Raw genomic sequence first — 7,500 nt, 5'->3', positions numbered from 1 at the left:
TGTGGTGTGGTGTAGTGTAGTGTAGTGTAGTGTAGTGTAGTGTAGTGTAGTGTGGTGTGTGGTGTAGTGTAGTGTAGTGTAGTGTAGTGTGTGTGGTGTGGTGTGGTGTGGTGTAGTGTAGTGTAGTGTAGTGTAGTGTGGTGTGGTGTAGTGAAGTGTAGTGTGGTGTAGTGTGGTGTAGTGAAGTGTAGTGTGGTGTAGTGAAGTGTGGTGTGGTGTAGTGTGGTGTAGTGAAGTGTAGTGTGGTGTAGTGAAGTGTAGTGTGGTGTAGTGTGGTGTAGTGAAGTGTAGTGTAGTGAAGTGTAGTGTGGTGTAGTGTAGTGTAGTGTGGTGTAGTGTGGTGTAGTGAAGTGTAGTGTGGTGTAGTGAAGTGTAGTGTGGTGTAGTGTGGTGTAGTGAAGTGTAGTGTGGTGTAGTGAAGTGTAGTGTAGTGAAGTGTAGTGTGGTGTAGTGTGGTGTAGTGTAGTGTGGTGTAGTGTGGTGTAGTGAAGTGTAGTGTGGTGTAGTGAAGTGTAGTGTGGTGTGGTGTGGTGTAGTGAAGTGTAGTGTGGTGTAGTGAAGTGTAGTGTGGTGTGGTGTGGTGTAGTGTAGTGTAGTGTAGTGTAGTGTAGTGTAGTGTGGTGTGGTGTAGTGTAGCGTAGTGTGGTGTAGTGTGGTGTAGTGTGATGTAGTGTGGTGTGATGAAGTGTAGTGTGGTGTAGTGTAGTGTAGTGTGATGTAGTGTAGTGTAGTGTAGTGTAGTGTAGTGTAGTGTAGTGTAGTGTAGTGTAGTGTAGTGTAGTGTGGTGTAGTGTGGTGTATTGTGGTGTAGTGTGATGTAGTGTGGTGTGATGTAGTGTAGTGTGGTGTAGTGTAGTGTAGTGTGATGTAGTGTAGTGTAGTGTAGTGTAGTGTAGTGTAGTGTAGTGTAGTGTAGTGTAGTGTAGTGTAATGTAGTGTAGTGTAGTGTAGTGTAGTGTATTGTGGTGTAGTGTGATGTAGTGTGGTGTGATGTGGTGTAGTGTAGTGTAGTGTGATGTAGTGTATTGTGGTGTAGTGTAGTGTAGTGTAGTGTAGTGTATTGTAGTGTATGTGTGGTGTAGTGTAGTGTAGTGTAGTGTAGTGTAGTGTAGTGTGGTGTAGTGTGATGTAGTGTATTGTGTAGTGTAGTGTAGTGTAGTGTAGTGTAGTGTGGTGTAGTGTGATGTAGTGTATTGTGGTGTAGTGTAGTATCGTGTATTTTGGTGTAGTATAGTGTGGTTGGTTGGGGGCCGTAGTTTAACTCTGTGAGTTAGAGGTTGGTGTGGTTGGGGGCCGGTAGATCTCATAGTCCATGGTTTCCTCCTGCTCTGTAACAGTAGGTATGTGGCCGTTAGAGGAATGCATTGTTTTTGACCAGTCAGGCTTATAACATTTTATTATATTTTACTCCCTTACAGCTTTAATTCAATCATATAACATGTACTTCGCAACACAGTAATCTCTCTTTGGCCTAGAAATTATGTTTGTTTCTCAGTATAGTACTTTTTAGGGATGTTGTGTAGAGGGATTTTTGAACACTGTTTTTGGTAGGCTGGTCTACTTCCTATTTACTATTGGAGATAATATGAGATAACCTGAGATACTATTGTCCTCCTGCGTTGTAACGATGTCGGGAAGCAAGTTCAGGGAATTGATTTTAATAAATCAACACACTGTAATACAAAAAAACAAGAAACACATACAAGCACACAGACATATATAGGGAAGCTAATCAGGGAAGTGATCAGGGTGAGACTGATGATGCGCAGGTGTGCATATCCATGGTGACAGCTGTGCGTATCTATGGTGACAGGTGTGCGCCACAACGAGCAGCTGGTGACCTAGAGGCCAGAAAGGGAGTATACGTGACACTGTGACCTCTCTCTCTCTCTCTGTGTCTCTCTCTCTCTCTCTCTCTCTCTCTCTCTCTCTCTCTCTCTCTCTGTCTGTCTGTCTCTCTCTCTTTCTCTGTCTGTCTCTCGCTCTCCCTCTATCTCTCGCTCTCTGTCTCTCTCTCTGTCTGTCTCTCTCTCTCTGTCAGATTCTAGTAGGGTGAGCCTGGGTGCTGCAGACTGTTCTAGTGCCCTCGCCAATTAGTAAATATATATATGTCTCAACTCACGGTCCCGAGGAAAGAAATCAGTGTGTTTATTGTCAATTATAACCTCACACTTGTTATTTGTGTTTATTGATTTTATAATGTTGTATGTTTTTTCCCCAACACTGCTTTCCATCAGTTTATATACCCTCGTGCCAAATGATGTCAAAACCTTTTTTGAAATCAACAAAGCATGAAAATACTTGTTTTTAGTTTTGTGTTGTTTGTTTGTCAGTAGGTGTATATGTGGTCTGTTGTACGGTATTTTGGTAAGAAGCCAATTTTATATTTGCTCAGGACATTGTTTTCACTGAGAAAATTAATTGTGGTATGCTGACGCATATTCCACGGTAATTTATTGGGGTCAAATTTGTCTCCACTTTTGTGGATTGGGGTGATCAGATCTTGGTTCCAGATATCAGGGCAGACGCCGGAGCTAAGAATAATGTTGAAGAGTTTAAGAATAGCCCATTTCATTTGTGGTCTGTATATTTGATCATTTCATTGAGGATACCATCAACACCACAGACCTTTTTGGGTTGGAGGGTTTGTAATTTTGTTCTGTAGGTCATCCAATGTTATTTGATAATCCAGTGTGTTTTGGTCATCTTCATCAGTTGATTCTGTTACATGTCCCGAAAAGATTGAAGAAGTGGTTTCTCCATTTATCTCCATATCTCCAACACACTTTGTGTTGTTTGTTTAGTGTGTTCCAATTTTCCCAAAAGTGATTTGATTCTATGAAGTCTTCAATCACAATGAGCTGTTTTCTGTCATGCTCTTCCTTCTCAGTGCATTTCTGTATTGTTTTAGTGATTCACCAGAGTGAAGACATTTTCTGGTTCTCTGTGTTTTCGGTTGGATTAGTTTATGAATTTCTTTCTTAGTTTTTTTTTTACATTCTTCATCAAACCATTTCTCTTTGTTGTTAGTTGTCTTGGGTTTTCTGCCCGGAATTTAAATATGATATGTTAGCTGATAGGTGAAATATATTGTTCAGACTTCCTACTCCTTCTTCTTCTCCTTCTTCTCCTTCTTCTTCTTCTCCTTCTTCTTCTGCTTCTCCTTCTTCTTCTGCTTCTTCTTCTCCTTCCTCTTCTTCTTCTCCCTCTTCTTCTCCTTCTTCTCCTTCTTCTCTTCTTCTCCTTCTCATTCTTCTTCTCCTTCTTCTTCTTCTTATCCTTCTCCTTCTTCTTCTCCTTCTTCTTCTTCTTCTTCTTCTTCTTCTTCTTCTTCTTCTTCTTCTTCTTCTTCTTCTTCTTCTTCTTCTTCTTCTTCTTCTTCTTCTTCTTCTTCTTCTTCTTCTTCTTCTTCTGCTTCTCCTTCTTCTTCTTCTCCTTCTTCTTCTTCTCCTTCTTCTTCTTCTCCTTCTTCTTCTTCTCCTTCTTCTTCTTCTCCTTCTTCTTCTCCTTCTTCTACTTCTTCTTCTTCTCCTTCTTCTTCTTCTTCTTCTTCTTCTTCTTCTTCTTCTTCTTCTTCTTCTTCTTCTTCTTCTTCTTCTTCTTCTTCTTCTTCTTCTTCTTCTTATTAACACCTTCACTATTGCAGGAAAACATTTTGTCCAGGATTGTAAGGGTTTTCCTGTGGTGAAGGAGAAGCGGACCAAAACGCAGCGTGGTGGTTATTCATGTTCTTTAATAAAGGAACTAGACATGAAATAACTAACAAAACAATAAATGTGCGAAAACCTAAACAGTCCTATCTGGTGCAAACACAGAGACAGGAACAATCACCCACAAACACACAGTGAAACCCAGGCTACCTAAGTATGAATCTCAATCAGAGACAACTAATGACACCTGCCTCTGATTGAGAACCATACTCGGCCGGAACATAGAAATACCCAAAACCTAGAAAAACAAACATAGACTGCCCACCCAACTCACGCCCTGACCAGACTAAATAAATACAAAACAAAGGAAATAAAGGTCAGAACGTGACAAGGATGTTGTCTAGGAGGGATTGGATTTGCTGGCAGGTTTCTACACTACCCCTCCTTCCATCTATAGCATTTCTTAATATTTTGTTCGGCTTCTATGCCTCATGATTGAGTATTGCTCCGATCAAGTAAATTGTGATTGTGCTGCGATCTGATAGGGTGTTAGATAGGGGTGTTAGTAGGCTGACTGTGAATGCTCTGAGAGACTATGGGACTATGGGTAGTCTACAGTACTACCGCCAAGAGATGAGCTATAGGTTTTACCTACCGTAGGTATTGACTATGTAAATACCCAGCATGCAGCAGTTGTGACCTGTTTTTGTTTGGATATGTCGTCCTAGTTGGGGGGGGGGGCATATTTGTTGGTTATGTTGTCCTAGTTGGGGGAGGGGCATATTTGTTGGTTATGTTGTCCTAGTTGGGGGGGGGGGGGGGGGGCATATTTGTTGGTTATGTTGTCCTAGTTGGGGGGCATTTGTCCTAGTTGGGGGGGGGGGGCATATTTGTTGGTTATGTTGTCCTAGTTGGGGGGGGGGGGGCATATTTGTTGGTTATGTTGTCCTAGTTGGGGGGGGGGCATATTTGTTGGTTATGTTGTCCTAGTTGGGGGGGCATATTTGTTGGTTATGTTGTCCTAGTTGGGGGGGCATATTTGTTGGTTATGTTGTCCTAGTTGGGGGGCATATTTGTTGGTTATGTTGTCCTAGTTGGGGGGGGGGGGCATATTTGTTGGTTATGTTGTCCTAGTTGGGGGGGGGCATATTTGTGGTTATGTTGTCCTACCTCCAGGGGTGTTTTTGTCCGTTATGTTGTCCTAGTTGGGGGGTCATATTCTTGGTTAGTTGTCTGGTTTTAGGTCACCATTTGACTAGTTATGTTGTCCCTGGGCATGGAAATTTGTTGGTTATGTAACTTCCTAGTTGGAGGGGCTGTCATTTGTTGAATTAATGTTGTCTAGTTGGGGGCACATTTGAGGTTATGTTGTCCTAGTTGGGGGGGCCTAGTTGGGGGCATATTTGTTGGTTATGTTGTCCTAGTTGTAAAATGTTCATGATTTGTTGGTTATGTTGTCCTAGTTGGGGGGTCATATTTGTTTAGTTATAGTCCCTTCCAAATTAGCATAGTCCCTTCCAAATTAGCATGTTGTCCTAAATGGGGGGCATATTTGTTGGTTATGTTAACCTAGTTGGGGGGGGCATATTTGTTGGTTATGTTGTTCCTAATTGGGGGGGGGGCATATTTGTTGGTTAGTTGTCCTTCCAGTTGGGGGGGGACATATTTGTTGGTTATGTTGTCCTAAATTGGGGGGGGCATAGTTTCCAAATTATGTTGTCCTTCCAAATTGGGGGGTCCCTTTTGTGAGGGAATGCTGTCACCTCCAGGTAGGTGTTTGTCCGCCCTGTGTGCTGAGAGTGTCAGGTTCTTGTCCAGTTCTGGGTTTTAGGTCACCACAGACTAGTACATGTCCCTGCCAGGAAATGATTGATCTCTAACTTCTAGGATGGAGAAGCTGTCATTGCAGAATTAATGGGATTCTATTGAGTAGCACACATGAGGACATGTTTCTCTGTTTAAATCATTTCCTTTTTCATTTCTAGCCAGATGTAAAATGTTCCTGATTTGACTAAGTTCATAGAGTGGGTCAGGTCTGCTCTATACCAAATTAGCATAGTCCCTTCCAAATTAGCATAGTCCCTTCCAAATTAGCATAGTCCCTTCCAAATTAGCATGGTCCCTTCCAAATTAACATAGTCCCTTCCAAATTAGCATAGTCCCTTCCAAATTAGCATAGTCTCTTCCAAATTAGCATAGTCTCTTCCAAATTAACATAGTCCCTTCCAAATTAACATAGTCCCTTCAGAATTAGCATAGTCCCTTCCAAATTAGCATAGTCCCTTCCAAATTAGCATAGTCCCTTCCAAATTAACATAGTCCCTTCCAAATTAACATAGTCCCTTCCAAATTAGCATAGTCCCTTCCAAATTAACATAGTCCCTTCCAAATTAGCATGGTCCCTTCCAAATTAGCATGGTCCCTTCCAAATTAGCGTGGTCCCTTCCAAATTAGCATAGTCCCTTCCAAATTAGCATAGTCCCTTCCAAATTAGCATGGTCCCTTCCAAATTAGCATAGTCCCTTCCAAATTAGCATAGTCCCTTCCAAATTAACATAGTCCCTTCCAAATTAGCATAGTCCCTTCCAAATTAGCATAGTCCCTTCCAAATTAGCATAGTCTCTTCCAAATTAACATAGTCCCTTCCAAATTAGCATAGTCCCTTCCAAATTAGCATAGTCCCTTCCAAATTAGCATAGTCTCTTCCAAATTAACATAGTCCCTTCCAAATTAACATAGTCCCTTCCAAATTAACATAGTCCCTTCCAAATTAACATAGTCCCTTCCAAATTAACATAGTCCCTTCCAAATTAGCATTGTCCCTTCCAAATTAGCATAGTCCCTTCCAAATTAGCATAGTCCCTGAGACTCTTCCCTGTTTCACACCTGGTCGTTTTTGGTGGATGGGACTACCAGCTCTCTGTAACCTAGAGGGCAACCAGTGGGTTCATCTCCTCTATACCAGGTTTCTTGTAGGATGACAATGTCTGTATTACCGATTTCTTTGGTGAAGTACAGGTTCCTGCGCTTTAGGCCAAAGGCAGATGACCTCAGTCCTTGGATATTCCAGGATGAGATAGTGAAGGATTTGTGTTCCAAAAAAGTGTTCAATGTTGTTGGTCGTGTGGTTTGGCCTCAGACCAGTAAGTGTGAGCAGAGCCTGCTGAGCATCTGGTACATTCCATTGGCTTGGGCGAGTGTAAGAGTGGGGGTTGGGCCTGTTTGCCTGCTCATGGCCTGGGCGTATGTGTGACTTCCATGTTGAAGCCCTCTTTGCGGGAGTGGGGTGCATGGGGTGGGCAGGAGGGGCATAGGTGTGATCTGAGGGGCCCTAAATAGGGTGTGGGCATGGTTGGTTTGGGTGGGTATTGATTGGTTGGGGTGGGGGTGTGGATGTGGCTGGGGATGCTGTGGTCTGGATGTAGGTCCTCTCGGTGTGGGTCCTCTATGTGTAGGTCCAGGGGGAGGGTCCTGCAAGTTTGTGAGATTGTCTGACACGTCTGTGCGATGTGATTTTGGTTCCGGGCGAAGGTGGGCACTGCTGCCTCGTATAGGTGGACCTGGTCATAAAGTCCAAGTCCAAAATATATTCCCCGTTTGAGTCCATAAGGAGGACAATCTGTGGCTTGTGTTTGTCCTCAGTGGGTTTGGGGGGGTTGTCATTGGGCTATCAGTGGGGCTGACGGGGGGATGCTCTCTCCCTCTCTCTCTCTGTCTCTCTCTCTCTGTCTCTCTCTCTCTCCTCTCTCTCTCTGTCTCTCTCTCTCTCTCTCTGTCTCTCTCTCTGTCTCTCTGTCTCTCTCTCTCTGTCTCTCTCTCTCTCTCTCTCTCTCTCTCTCTCTCTCTCTCT

General features: G+C 43.1%; 1 protein-coding gene across 5 annotated transcripts in view; it reads left to right on the top strand.

The window, feature by feature from the left end:
• The window catches only part of LOC124037452 (myelin regulatory factor-like), a 125,322-nt gene that overhangs the window by 16,848 nt on the left and 100,974 nt on the right, over window positions 1-7,500 (top strand). The window lies entirely within an intron of this gene.

The sequence above is a fragment of the Oncorhynchus gorbuscha genome, linkage group LG06 (assembly GCF_021184085.1).
Source record: "Oncorhynchus gorbuscha isolate QuinsamMale2020 ecotype Even-year linkage group LG06, OgorEven_v1.0, whole genome shotgun sequence".
In the NCBI taxonomy this organism is placed as follows: domain Eukaryota; kingdom Metazoa; phylum Chordata; class Actinopteri; order Salmoniformes; family Salmonidae; genus Oncorhynchus; species Oncorhynchus gorbuscha.
Note: the sequence above shows the minus strand (reverse complement) of the source record. Positions and strands in the feature narration are given on the sequence as shown.